The 15,540-nt window shown below is 30.6% G+C and overlaps 1 pseudogene; it reads right to left on the bottom strand.

The window, feature by feature from the left end:
- Nucleotides 1–12,198: 12,198 nt before the first annotated feature.
- LOC125064361 lies at nt 12,199–14,090 on the bottom strand (annotated as a pseudogene).
- Nucleotides 14,091–15,540: the final 1,450 nt, after the last annotated feature.

The raw sequence follows: 15,540 nt of genomic DNA, 5'->3' as shown, positions 1-15,540 counted from the left end.
ATGATATAAAAAAAAGACATCCATGTTCGGAAAATAACACACGAACTTCTTAAATTGATAAATATATTATATGATTCTTTAGGCCTTTATTTTTTATTTCAAATATTGCATGACTTAATCACAATAATTGTGAACTTTTACTTTTCAGCCTTTATTTGTGGCTTGCAGACGAAATACGCCGGCGCCGACCTGACGCCCACCCACTTTATAAAGCTTTTGATAGTGGACTGACTTCTCGCTAACACTTGGATTGTTAAGGCACTAAGTGCAATGGCAAGTATTGACACTTTTATCACAAATAATAGCCTTTGTCGGTACCTGCGACCACACACTGAGTTGGAGTAACCGTTTTGTACACTGGGGGAAGTCACGACTTGAGGATTCATTTGTTATGTAACTTATATATAATATACTAGTTGTCGTCTGTTTCTTCCTTCGTGTTTTAGGAATTTTGGTCATGTTTTACGCATAAAAAGTATCCTATAAATAGAAAACAAGTTCTTCCTTGAAGTTCAAGCTTGCTAAATTTTACCAAAAATCGCCTCTGTGGAATATCAACAGACAGAGTTTCTTTCACATTTATAATATTAGTATAGATTACGGTTCTATTGTAATTTGCCTTAAACAATGAGAAGAGACAATTGACGTTCCTCATACTGGGATCTTTTTTCAAAATAACATTTAACGGCAGCTAATGAATGTTGTAAAGTAATCACGTATAAGTTATTCTAAGTTCGAATAAGCTGTATAGTCTACTTGAAAAAACTATTTAGATTTTATTTATTACCCTACCATTGTTCCGTTTCAGACAACAGACTTTAAAGAATAAGCATAAAAGGTATAAGAAATAAGAAACTGTCGACGTTAAGTGCATGCTGTTAAATTAATACTAATGGTGTAAATAAATGCTAGTATTTGGACTATTATTTGATTCAGATAACAATATTATTATTATTTTTAAAAAAAGAACTATTTTTAAAAAATACTTATATTCATTTGTTTTATTCTTACTTTTGTATCAACAATACATACTTGTATTCATAATATATATAGACATATGTACAAACACATTAAACGCTCACATACTTAAAATGATTTCATTACAGAATAACTTTCATTTTAGCATTAGCAGCCCGTAAATGTCCCACTGCTGGGATAAAGGCCTCCTCTCCTTTGAGGAGAAGGTTTGGAGCATATTCCACCACGCTGCTCCAATGCGGGTTGGCGGAATACACATGTGGCAGAATTTCGTTGAAATTAGACACATGCAGGTTTCCTCACGATGTTTTCCTTCACCGCCGAGCACGAGATGAATTATAAACACAAATTAAGCACATGAAAATTCAGCGGTGCCTGCCTGGGTTTGAACCCGAAATCATCGGTTAAGATGCACGTGTTCTAACCACTGGGCCATCTCATAGGGATATATATATTACGTAATTAAATATACTCGCATCAGTTATACTTGTTTGTAGGTGAAATTAACACTACAAATATTAATATATGACTTATTAGCTACATTGAAACAGTTTAAACTAAGCGCTATTTTTGTAGTCTATTCTATATCTATTTTGGCAACCAGTCTTAAATTTTGTGTACAAACTGTGTAGTTTTTACAAGTTTTTATTAAGTTTTACAAGTTAAATTTGACCTACTTCCTGGGATCGGATATTTTACATATTGGTTCAGTTTTGGTGAAAATGCATTTTAATGGCAACCATGACCAGATATAACCCCCAAAATTTGAACAAAACGAAGAAACTCCTCAACAGTTAACAGTATAGGTCCAATATTTTGTATAAATATTTAATAATTATATTCTGTTAACTCCCTACGAGGTAACTCCTTGTATTATTTTTCCTAGGTATATATAGTGTTTTCTTGGCTGACACCGACTCCAAAACTAATAATAATTTTAACTACGTTACAGTATCGTAAATCTACTTCTAATATTTTCCATTTCATTTTACTTAGGAGAACTCTATATTTCGATCATTGTTTGTTATTCATAGATATGTGTTGAGTTATATTTAAAGTGGGTAGGTTACCCTGAACTGAACTACCTTCTTCCGTGGTAAAGTCACAGATCGTACTTACGTCTTGATGAGTTGAAAAAATAAATTGATAATTAAGATGTAGAAGAATACGCATATTTTTTTTCCTTTTTAGTGTATATTATTTTATTTTAGAATAGTGTTTTATTTTAGGTCGGTTTTTTTTTGTTAAAATTTTTGTTTATTTAATATTCATTTATTTTGCTGGTTGTTTATGATGCAATATTCAATGGTTATTGTGTAAAGACGCGTATTGCTATTTTTTATTAGCTATACTGGTTATACTTATGTTGTGTTTTGAGGCAGACAAAAATAACTCGTAGAATTTGTAATTAAAAAGTAACTGTCATCAGCGCACAGCTTTTTTAATATTTGAAGATGACCATGTAAGTATACTTTCTAAATTAATAAGAAAAGCACTCCTCCTCAAGAGGTGACAAGGCTTCCCAGCTACGGGACATTTATAGGCCATACATTACATATATTAGATAATTGGAGTTACTCCGTTTTGATATACCTATTAAATAAATGTGCAATGTGCATTACAGTTTAAAAAAAAATCACTTTATTCATAAAATAGAAATTCGTAGTAGTTTTTATGACATTTATTATATTATATATAATTTTAAATACTTAGTATTTATTTATTAATTCAATATATTTTTTAGGAAAATAAATACAACGTTTATTTAATTTGATTAATTGTTGTTATAAAACTGTATGATGTTTTTAAACAAACGATTATGTTCTATTGTAAATAGTGAAATAGATATCTATACTAATATTATAAATGCGAAAGTAACTCTGTATGTTTGCCTGTCTGTTGCTATTTCACGGCCATTGAACCGTACTTGATGAAATTGGGTATGAAGCAAGCTTATAGCTGTTTTTCACTTTCTATACCGAACACGTATACTAGACGACCAGCCCCTAAACAGCAAGCGAAGCCGTGGGCTACAACTTGAATAATGATGAACGAATTTAAAAAATACTGTTAGTATTAATACGAAGTTAGATATAGTCACAAATTTATGGCGGATGATACGATAAAAACAAATAGGCTCTAGACGAACATCGGAAAAGGTTTTTCAATCCACCTCACTATTCTAAAGGGAAAGCACTTTCACTAGATCCTTACGATAATCTATCCATAAGTTAATCGCGTATAAAATATTCATACTGACATAAATATCTGACATTTAACCTTGGTTGGGTAACAAAACAAATGAAGACAGTGAATAACTTTTCTTTTTATTTTTTATTTTCGCACTCTTATAATTCAAACTGCAATCCGATAAAATCTGATAGAAATCAAGCGCAAAAACCAACGGTTTCCTGTTTTGCAAGGCACGAAAGTGCCAAATCACTGCCAAATTAACTCAGGCTGCTGATGATTTATTGGCAGATTTTGAGAAGAACACGTAACTTTTTTTTTTGCCCACCCAGGATTCAAACTTGGAACCTCAGTTGCAATAGCCGTTCCAATTATCCAAAATGCCGTAAAGTTCAGTTACTCTTAAGACGCTATAATTACTTTTTAACAAACGTACATATTTACATAACCAAAACCTTACACTTAAGACATTTGATGATTATAAGGGAATTAATTAACAACGATAATATTATCTAAGGCGTGATGATTATAATAACGCGACATGACGTTTTAAAATTTAAAACAACTGAAAGTCGTTACTTATAGTCCTTGTACTCATTATTAATTATTTTTGGTACATTTTAATTACAAAAATAGTTAGTCGCGTCACAAAGCACAAATCTCTCGGGCTGTTAATTAAATGACCATAATATGTATCCCTGACTTCTGTAAGCTAGGATAAACAATGGCTGCCAGATAAATGCATCACATTAATATAAGACACTTACTACCGAGTTAGTACATAGTGAATCCACTTTGATGATAAATTATACCCAATTTTAGAATAGTTCTGTTTGTTACTTCTTTATTATAAAGATATATTTACACTTAGACATTTATTTTCGAAAGCTTTTTATTATAAAACGTACAAATTTAAGGAAACTATAATGATTTCTATCAACGTTTTAAAAAAAGCAATAGTTTTATATTTTGTATATTTTTCCGTTTGTATGCTAAAATTTAATGAATTCTACTCGTTGTACTTCATTATGTCTAAAGTTACCTTTAAAAGTTATATTTAGTCTAAAGCACTATTGGGAAAAGGCATAATTTCAATAGCGTATTTTCGTTTGTTTTAAAATGTAAATAGGCTAGTTGACAAAATTTGGAAATTAGTTTAAAACTATAGCTTAGCATCTATTTCACCCCAAAAATATACTATTTTAAGAAAAATAGGTTTTTTATGTTAGTATTTTGAGTTTTTAGAAATGAACTTGAAATTGACCGCGAAAAAGGCCAAGACTGTCATGGCGTCTTGAATGACGTCACACCTCGCGAAACAGCCGTGTTTGTGTATGACAGTCAATTGTGTTTTTTAATAAATAATGAATTCCTCGTATTATAAATACTGTATGGTGCCCCAATGTGAAAGTACAACGATAAAAACGCCAGACAAATTATTCATATACGTACCAAACAATAAATAAATACGAATTAAGTGGTTAAAAATGGCATGGAGGAAAGATGCTCTTATTTTGTCAACTACTAATTCCACAATTTATTTCTGTGAAGATCATTTCGATGTAAGTATTAAATACAACTTGATATATCTATTTATAAATGTATAGTAAAAGAAATGAATTTAGCAAATATAATATATCACACATAACCTATAAAATGTTAGGACTAGAATAGGATTTTATGATTTGTTTGAGTTAAAATATTATTTTCGTTTTATAAAATGTAATAATTCAAACTCTTCTTATTTTTTTAGTTGCCAAATGATATGACTAATTAAACAGAGTATCATATTATGGGTAAAGACACAAGTGCGCATGAAACCAGGTTGTATACCAACGAAGTTCGAATGCCAAGAAGATATATGTTGAAAAAACAAAGTTTGTCAATAATCGCAGAGTGTTTGAAGATCCAGAACCAAGTAGTACCCCCAGTTTATCTGCCATAATGATAATTGATAGCAACAACGTAGCGTTCCGCGCTTGTTTCGCGAGGTGTGACGTCACGCAACTCTGATTGGTGTTTAATGTCACGTGATTAAATGCCTCATTTTGTCGATTTTATTTTCCAAAAATATATTTAATCTTTTATTATTTTTGTAGAAAAGTTGTTTTTTTATTTACTAATTATCATGGTTAATCATTAGAAACTCAAAGCCATCCGATTTATTATTAGTGGAAACAAGCCTATTATAAAAATGCTAAAAACCCAGCGAAAAACCTTGTTTATTTGGTAGTAGGGCTTTGTGGAAGCCCGTCTGGGTATTTACCACCTCTCCTCAGATATTCTACTATAAAACAACTATACTCAGTATTGTTGTGTTTCGGTTTGAAGGGTGAGTGAGCCAGTGTAACTACAGGCACAAGGGACATAACATCTAAGTTCCCTAAGGCTGGTGGCGTGTTGGTAATGTAAGGAATGCTTAATATTTCTTACAGCACCATTGTCTATGAGCGGTGGTGACCACTTACCATCAGGTGGTCCATGTGCTGGTCCACCAACCTATACCATACAAAAAAGAATTATACTTTGACGGTAAGATTAATTTAATAATTGTATGAGATAAGTTTCCCTTAAAATGAAAATTTCGCATCTATTCTAATTGCACCTTAAAGGTAACATCTTATACTTTAAACTATGTGTTAACGGCCAAGCATTATCTGTTTTCCCGGACATTGCTTTTATATACATTAATAATATAGGTAGAATGATTTAAATCAACTATTTCATCCTGTACCAGCATCATAATAATCTCTTTTCATAATTAATTGGAATAAATAATTTACAGTCCACGGTTGATCAAAAATTAATGATAATAATTTCTGCTCTAATTGTTATAAACCCAATTAAACTTAAAACATTTTAGTACAATGAGAGCATTTATCGTACGATTCCGTGCTTTAACAAAACTATTTGCATTTTGATATTAAAATTTTTGTTTGTATTTGTCGTAGGCAAGAGTTAGTGTCGAGCCAACTTGCAAAGGTAAGTATATCAAGTGGAGTTAGTGTGACTACGAAGTTATAATATTATTCATCGCATGGAGAACGAATAGGGGAGAATATATCAACTCAAATATGATTTGGGAAAATTTAATATCTGTCTACTTTTTTTGTATATTCAATTTATTCAATGTGTTTTATAAGGATAATATGCATTTTGATATAATGTACGGATAAGTAGTTTCTTTTGCTTATATCTGTTATATCCTGTATTATTATAAAAATAATTACACTTTTTAAATGATACGTATACAAAACCTCTTGTACGAAATACCCTTCAAGCTAACGCTATTTCAGCTTAAAGCAATGGTAGTCCAGTGGCTAAAAAACGAGAATTACTGAGTTTTGTTTTATATTGTTGAATTGGTGGCAGAATTTAATTCGACACTATTCTGCATATGTTGGTTGTATCAATCGAACCTCATTGAAGCAGCGTGGTGAAACCTACCTGTGACATATTTACTGACCTTTACTTTTAACCATTTTTTAACATAATTAGGAAAATACTGTTAAGAATTAGGCCCTCCTTAAATTACTAAAACTATTTCAGGAATCATATAAAAGGAATCATATATGAAATTTAAAAAAATCAGATCGCAAAGACTTGCAATTATCGTTCCGATTCGTGTTCATATTCATGTATATTGTCGTATGTGTTTCAATGGCGCTTTTCACATAAGTGAGATCCGATAAAACTCTCAGCCATGAAATACTGAACGCTTTGCCTCGATTTTGCCATCGGTCGGATATTATTAACTTACCAACGACTTTGTGACCATCACTTATACTTTGTTTGAACATGAAGAGCGGACAGCCAAACTTCAAAACCGTCGTTCCAATGTAAAGAAGGTCTTAACTAATACAATAACATTTAACTTCATATTGAAGCTTAACATTTTCAGAGTAAATTGAATACGAATGAAACAACTACATTAAATTTGAATGTATTTAAATGTTCAAAGTGTTTGTACAATGCTAACGTTATTTCCTGCGCTTTGGATTTCAATTGCTTTATTATACCGATTTCAAAAGCAACGGCGCTCTAGTAATTATTTAGTTAGACGAAGCGTTCGAGTACTACGGTGAATCCTATGACTTACATAAGTCTTTATAGAATAAAAAAAGGAAAAAAGTAAAGTGACAGGCAGTAAATGTCTCACTAATGGGTGATGTCCCTCTTTCCTGTTAAGTAGGATTTGAGCTTCTTCCGCCACGTTGCTCTAATGCAGACTGATGTCACACATATCTACATATACGTGTGATGTATTGCATTTCACAAGTAAATTCAATTATTACACACATACATAAATTCGAGTTACTAGTTACTTTATAACAAATGTTATAGCATTTACAACTGGAACAAGCCTTTCGATTTTTAGTACACAAGACAATACATAATCGAAGAAACCCAGAAGCGATTGTCATCCACACTAATCCGATATGTTCGCTTTATTTGAGAAGAAAATGGGTTTTAGAAATAAATTTATTTAAACATAACGATAATGTTCTTCAATTTATATTTAAATTTGATTATTTACATTTATTGAAGCACCAATTGCTTGACATTATTTGACAAAGAGGCGTGTTAATATTATCGAGATGAGTTGTATGTATTTTTGTTTGAAAATTGTTTTTTTTTTTTAAATAAAAGTTTTTCGTATTAAACCTTCGTGTCACATATTCTCCATTACTTTTCGCATTGTATAGTTAAGCTGTAAAAGTTCGCCTTGGCATCTCTGAGACGTTTTATGTCACGACAGCTTTTATCAAAACGTTTCAAAGCACGCGAGAAAACGTTTGACAGTATTTCAGGAGCTTTAGAGATATACCCAAACATTTGTGCTGGATTTCGTATTTCAAATATAGTTTTAATATGAGAAAATGTTAATATTATTGTTTTAAATTTAAATATTTATGTTATTATTTCTAGAACTCCTGTTATAAACTACAAAATTAAAAAGTTGGTATAAAAAAAAAATAACAATTATATAGTAATTATACTTCTAGTTATTTCGTTATACTTTTACTATATGTTTAAAATTTATAAACGTCTACGGTCTAAGTGTGTCTAATTGGATTCCCCATCACCAATATCTCGGGAACCATGCGGTTTTCGTGAATGAGTTTTTAAGTATCCTGCTCTGCCCATAACTTTTCTAACCATTTGGCGATGGCGATAAATTAGTTCCTCGTAAACAATATATTATAGATTAAGAATTTACTTTTAGAAACTACGAAACAAATACGATTCTAACTCCATTATTATCGCTATTGACATACAAACTTTTGTTCTTATTTTTTCTCCATTCACTAATATTTTTCCAGTGATGCTTATACAAGTTATTTTCAAGTGAAAACAGAAGACTAAATATCAATAAATAATATATAATAATAATAAAATTAAAACAGAGAAATAAAGTTAATTACGATGCGTAAAGAATATTAGTGAAAGTTGCGGGATTTTAAATCGTTTGAGCTTCTGTCAGTCTTTCTTGTAAAATCTACATTCCGAACTGGTAGTAACACATTAGTGGAACATTACATTTAATTTAATAATGTTTACGTATGATTACTTGAATATAAAATATATTTATATTGATGTCCCATCGAAAACCGACTTTCGACTAAGCTATTTCCATCTTAACAACTAAAGAATATTAAGACCACAACGTCCACATTTCTAACTTAAAAAATAATAAATTTACTAGACTACTGACACAGCTGTCTTTATTTATACATACAAGATAATATATTTTCAAAAACCTTAGAGCCGCATACCTACGTTAAAGGTATATAAGGAATTCTATGTATAACTGTGTAGTTCTAGACAAAAGTGTTTGGGAAGACATGGTTGTTTCAGTTAATTATGGTAAGCGTATTACGAAATAGATTTGATAGGTCGATTTCATCATTCATCATAGGCAACCTGTAAATTTCCCACTGTTGGGCTAAGGGCCTCCTCTCCCTTTGAGGAGAAAGCTTGGAGCATATTCCACCACGCTGCTCCAATGCGGGTTGGTGGAATACAAATGTGGCAGTATCTCTTAGAAATTAGACACATGCAGGTTTCCTCACGCTGTTTTAATTCACCGCCGAGCACGAGATGAGTTATAAACACAAATTAAGGACATGAAAATTCAGTGGTGCCTGCCTGGGTTTGAACCCGAAATCATCGGTTGAGATGTATGCGTTCTAACCACTAAGCTATCTCGGCTCTAGGTAGGTCGATTTAATAATGAAAATTAATAGTTAAATAAATATTTATCAATATATTTATTAGTCCTCACTTATTTTTACAATGTAACTATTACTTAAAATACATCTTATGAAAAATCGCGTTCCATCTAAGACTTCATAATTACGTACCATGAGGCAGGAAGGTAAATACTAAAAAATGGACGTCCAGTTCACAAATAAATAATTTAATTAATACCTATTCTACATAAATATATATTAATTACGTGAATAAATAAGCTAACAAGCAAATTTCTAACTGTAATACTATACGTTTACTTAAGAAAAGTAATAGAAACTTAGGTAACACAAATACATTAAAGTATAAGAGGTAGAATAAAAGTTTTAAGGATCAGTTTGTTTGAACGCTCCTCGAAACGTCATAATCCGCTTTTTGGAGAGCCGAGAAGTGAGCAATAGCTCTTTATCTTTTAATTAGTTTTACACTCGCTGCTTAAGATATATAAGGATTGTAATTTCGAAACTATAATAAGCGAAGTTTTATACTTGAGATTCAAGATTAAGCGTCCTCGTATATTTAAAAGTGATAATTGTTGTTTATAGCCTTTCAACATTAATAAATTTAACATTATACCCGGCCCGATTAAGCTAAGGTTTATTTATTATTCAAATATTCATCTTAAGTTATTAATGAGTTCTTGTGTATTTATTGTTATAGATATAAAATATAATGACTAATAAAAAAAACGTCAAGATGAAACAATAAATAGAGCACAATCTAAAAGGTCGAAATGAGGAAAGATCAAAAGAAGGACGAACAATTCAAGTCTTCGTTTTATTTCTTAATACACATACAGTATATTATTTTGTCCGTCTATCGTTATGAATATACGAAAAGTATGAATACCGAGAATTACACAAAATAAAAGAGGTTTATTTGAAATACAATAAAAAGCAAATCGATATGTTAAGATAATAATTATAATTGAAAATGAAGCTACATTTTCTTCCAATGTAAGGCTAGAATATTTTCCCACAGTTTGTTATTCACTGTTCCTCCTTTCCTTTGTACACGCCACCGGGGTCGGATATTGGAAATGTTATGGAGCCATGACGGTTCGTAGTAATACTAACGATACATTTGATAACTTTCTAATAAGCTGACTTTGCCCTTATAGTTAGTCAGTAATAAATGTTCGAATATATTTAAAGTAAATAAATAAATATATTATACTTTTTGGTAATTTACTATGGAAAATTTTAAGTTTTATGATAATAATAACTGATGTCGAATTTAAAAATAGAATGTATTTGTATAAATTGGTAAAACCTCGGACGAAGTATGTATGATATCAGGCAATATAATTTATGACATCCTAAAAATTGGATCAACTTATTGTAAATTATATCATTAGTAGCCGCTCCGAAAGAGTAAAGGTGAACTGGATTCAATGTCCTTGCCTGTTATGGATTAAGTGACTATTCATAATTAAAAAGTTAATATTATAATAGTCATTAAAAGTTTTATTAAGATCGCATAATAAAAAAAAACCTTTGTATGGACACCTAAACTAAATTTTCAATAACAACACAATAAGTGTGACAATTGCGTAATTGTATAATATGTTCGTTAATTGAGTTTTAAGGAGATAGTAAAAACTATTAATGAATTATGTCAATATAATCATAAAATCAAAGCAAGTGAAACAGGTCATTACGTCATAAAAAATCGTATTATAAATTTCTTAGTTACTGTTTTGTATATAGATTAAAAATTTAAAGGATATACAAACAAAACTTCATAATAATTAGCATGTTATCGTTGTTATTAAAATTTATATTAAATTGCAGCTCTTTGCAATTATTGGCCATCAAAAATTTTAAATACTACAGTTTATTTGGCTATAATTTATAATTTATATGAGTGATTAATTACTATTGATTCGATAATTTATCGATTTTATATATAAGTCCTATCAAATATGTTATAAAAAATGTATATCGGTATATATTATAACAATTTTATTACATCCAAGAACCTGTTATTTAATTTTTACGTGATGTTTCTTCAAGTCCCTAGTACTATGTCTGTTATTATAATACTAATTTATAGTTTTTTTTTTCTGAAAATATTTTTTTACATTGGCAGACGATTTAAGATAACTTGTCAACATCGCTGTATACCTATATGTTATATATAAATAATATGTACTGATTTTAAATTAACATGGTTATTTTTATTACTACTTTGGAACAAGACATTCGTAGATAATGTCGAAATATCGAGCTCCACCAAATAAAAATAAAAAAAACATGGTAAATATCCCGTTTTAAATACTATTAGTAATATGTACAGATATTACAATTACAAAAACAAATACATAAAAATGAGATAAGATGAAAGGGATTTTTCCTGTAACTTTCGGATGTTTTTATATAATTACTTTAATGTACCAAAAGCAGTGCTATTACGTATTACTTTTAAATTTTCCGTAATATGAAACAAATACCCATACACGTACGCTTGCTTATCCTCGAGAGATTATTAAATTAATTAACTAGATTTAACATTGCACATGGAAAAGTTTACTTTATTACGTGTATTGTAAATTACAAATTAATATTTCAAACTCCGTACAGTTTTACAGTTTGATTATATTTTATTAATTAAAAAACAAACATCGATGTATATAGTTTAATTACAAAACATATAGTTTTTGGAATGATACAAAAAAATATAATGCAGAATAATAATTTCGTCTCGAAAATATTTAAGAAGTAAGATTACATGATAGATAGAACTTGTTTCAGTTTCTAACGAGCTTTTGTTCGTAGATTAATAAGGTTAATTCTGAATCTCGCAAAAGTCGATAGTTGTGTTAATAAATGGTCGCAATTTGGAGTCGAACTCTCGCCAGGAACAAACGCCCTCCTCACATATCGATCTCATCGGCTCTTCGTTTAAGTAGAACACAACGTTGTAATCCGATAAGCCCTCTTTTACACATCTGTGAACAAAATTTCGCACAAATTATAAATTATTCTATACCGCAGTAATTGGCTTAGTTTAAGTTTAACTTTTGCCTTCTGAAGCTTTCGTATTCCGTATATCTGTATTTTTATTTATTTCTTATTACATAATAATTATAATTGTTTAGCGACTTGGAAAAGTGGAAGGTCCTAAATACTGCTGAATTTAATATTATATTTTTGTATAAGTATTTTTTTCTCTAATGAAAACGTATACAAAGTATTGTTAGTTAGAAAAAATATAAACATATTGCTAGAATTAAAAGTGTTCATATAAAACGTACCGGTTTAAGACTGCTACTAAATTGGCCGAAAACACTGAAATCTTACTCGTCCTCCATTTCCTATCACGATCTCTGTTCGAACCGGTTAATGGCTCATTATCTTTAAAAAGTCCTAACGCTGTATATATCTGATCCAACATAGTAGCATGAGTGACATAAGCAACGATCTTCTTGCCATCACCTCGTTTAACATTTTCAAAACTTTGTACCAAATCTCCTAACGGGATTCTTCCAAATATTTCATTCACCGATGTTCCATAACCATTTTTGTAATAATGTCTTAAATCTTGGATGTATTCGAGGACTTGTAAATCATCCTTGGTAAAAAGTGCACACCAGGGACTAAGTTTATCGTCGATGGCGGACCACGTATAACGACATAAGTCATATAATGCTGTAACATTTTCATCACTGAGGGTATAATCTATTCCGCTTCTCCGTTGAATTCGGTCTTTTGTCTATAAACAAAAATATAACGTTAAAATAATTATACTAACATTGCAATGTAATATTAAATAGTATTTTTTATTACCGCCAAGTAATCTGATGTATTTAGAAATTTGTCAGCTTCTGCAAAGATTTCAGGATTGTTTTGGACATTCTTCTGGTAAGATGAACATGTAGCGTATGGCTTAAATAAAAAAAAAATTAAAATCTCTTAAGGCAAACAGATGTACATATTACTGTAAAAACATAAAATCATACACAACTGTAATCAAACAATTAATTAATGAAAATATATATTTTCTTACGTCCATTATATCAAGGTCAGCTTTGGAAGCATCAATGATTAAGTTTCCATTTCCTAAGCCCATAACGAAGTGGTTAATGCTCTTTTCAATCCAAGGGCCTCTAGCGGATCGAAACGTGTAACTATCCTTGTCGAGATTATTTAATAACGTCGGAAACGCTTCTTTCAAACGTTTGCCGAGACCGATCATTTCTTTTCGACCTTCTTCCGTTATGTCTTGTTTTCCGTCGAAAAAACTGCCATTGAATTCCCAGTTCCGCAAATTCTCAACGTCCTGGGCACAAAGCGAACTGTGACCCTTTTCATAGCTCGATACGACATAATTCCTAATGGATATTGCTTCTTTCATCATTCTCCCGAAATGAGTGCTCGGTTGTCTCTTCCCGTGTCTATATATACCCCATAGGCTGACTGGTTCACACCCTGTGTGACAAGAGTTTTATAGTACAAAAATGTGTATTCAAGTTAGGTGAATTACTTCTATAAAAGTTTTAACTAACCTTTTAATTTGACAATCGAGTCTCGAATGTCTCCTCGCACAGAACTATATGGAGTTTCTGTAGATAAATACTTATAAGGGCATCCTGTATTCCAGTAACAATAAGATGACTTGGCAGTATTTACATAGCAAATAAATAATATTACTATAGTAAATGCTATCATTTTGATTTATATTTCTAACTTCTAATATAAAATATGAAGTGTCTTCTCAGATGAAGTCAAAAATGAACTAAGAATGATTCGATATTTTTTCATACATTTCGGATCATCGGAACAAGTTTACAAAAAGTAAAAAATATTTACGGAGAGGCGTCATAAAACTGTCGTCTTCATCAAACTCACGAAGACAAGGGCACCTACTGTTGTTTTTTGTACATTTTTCTGAATGTTAAACAACATAAAACGAATTATATTAAATTTGATTGTTATATATGAATATCTATCATAAAATTTAATACATATAATAATAAGTATAATACGCGGCTTGATTGCAAACAAAGCATATTGCATGTCAAAGTACATTAACATACATTAACATAATATAAATATTTATTTGATGTCCCGATAAAGAACAAAAATATTCTCTGTCGCATTTATTTTGATTGTTTGCAATTAAATCAAAAATCAACTATGATTGTTGAGTAAAATACAAAATACGTTTTAACCTATAAACGACCGGATCAAATTAACCGAAATAAAAAAAATACGTGAAACAGGTGGTCGATGTAGATTCATGAATAAGTTAGCCTGCCTTTTGTCGCAGCCCGAAAACCAGTGGACAAACTTCACAATGGGTTCTTGTTTATTCGCGATAACAATGATTTTACCTGCTCATGATTTATTTAAAAGAACTAATCTGTTGCAATCAAACTAAAAATAAAGTACAACAAAATTTTATTGTATTCAAACGGAATTACCGCTAAAGAGTTTTACTTAGTGGTAAATACTTGGGCTTTTTGCAAAAGCCTAGGTTGGTTCCACTTATTAATCACTTATTCTATCGCTAAACAGCACTACAAAGTATTGTAGTTGGAAGGTAGAGTGAGCTATTGTAATTACAGGAACAAGGAAATAATTTCTTAGTTTTATATTAATTTTGGCTCATTTAAGACGTGTGATTGGTTAATATTTCATACAGCTTCAAGGTCTATGGACGGTGGTGACCATTTACCATCAGGTATTTTTCCCAATCCACCCACCTGTTATTAAATAAAATATGAATATATTATATTGTAATAAATTTAATTCGTGACACAAATTTAATAATTGATGACGGGACATATATCTATCACAATTACATTATTAATCAAATTAGATCTGAATTATAAGTGCTTAGTTATTTTCGGATGAAATTCTGAGACATACCTATATATCTACTTATCCGCATTGGAACACCGTTGTGGAATAAGCTTTAAACCTTTTACTCGAGAGATGAGGAGACTTTTGTCCAGTGGAAGTGGATACTGGAATTGAGAAGCTGCTACTTCTAGTCTCTTTAGTAATATTCGTTTCCAAATCTTCTTAGATAAAATTCAGTTCAACTCATAAATAATTCACAAGAAATGGAAATATTTCCTATGGAAATGAAAGTGAGTTGTTTGGTAAAGTCTTT

Source organism: Vanessa atalanta, chromosome 5, assembly GCF_905147765.1.
Source record: "Vanessa atalanta chromosome 5, ilVanAtal1.2, whole genome shotgun sequence".
Taxonomy (NCBI): Eukaryota; Metazoa; Arthropoda; class Insecta; order Lepidoptera; family Nymphalidae; genus Vanessa; species Vanessa atalanta.
Note: the sequence above shows the minus strand (reverse complement) of the source record. Positions and strands in the feature narration are given on the sequence as shown.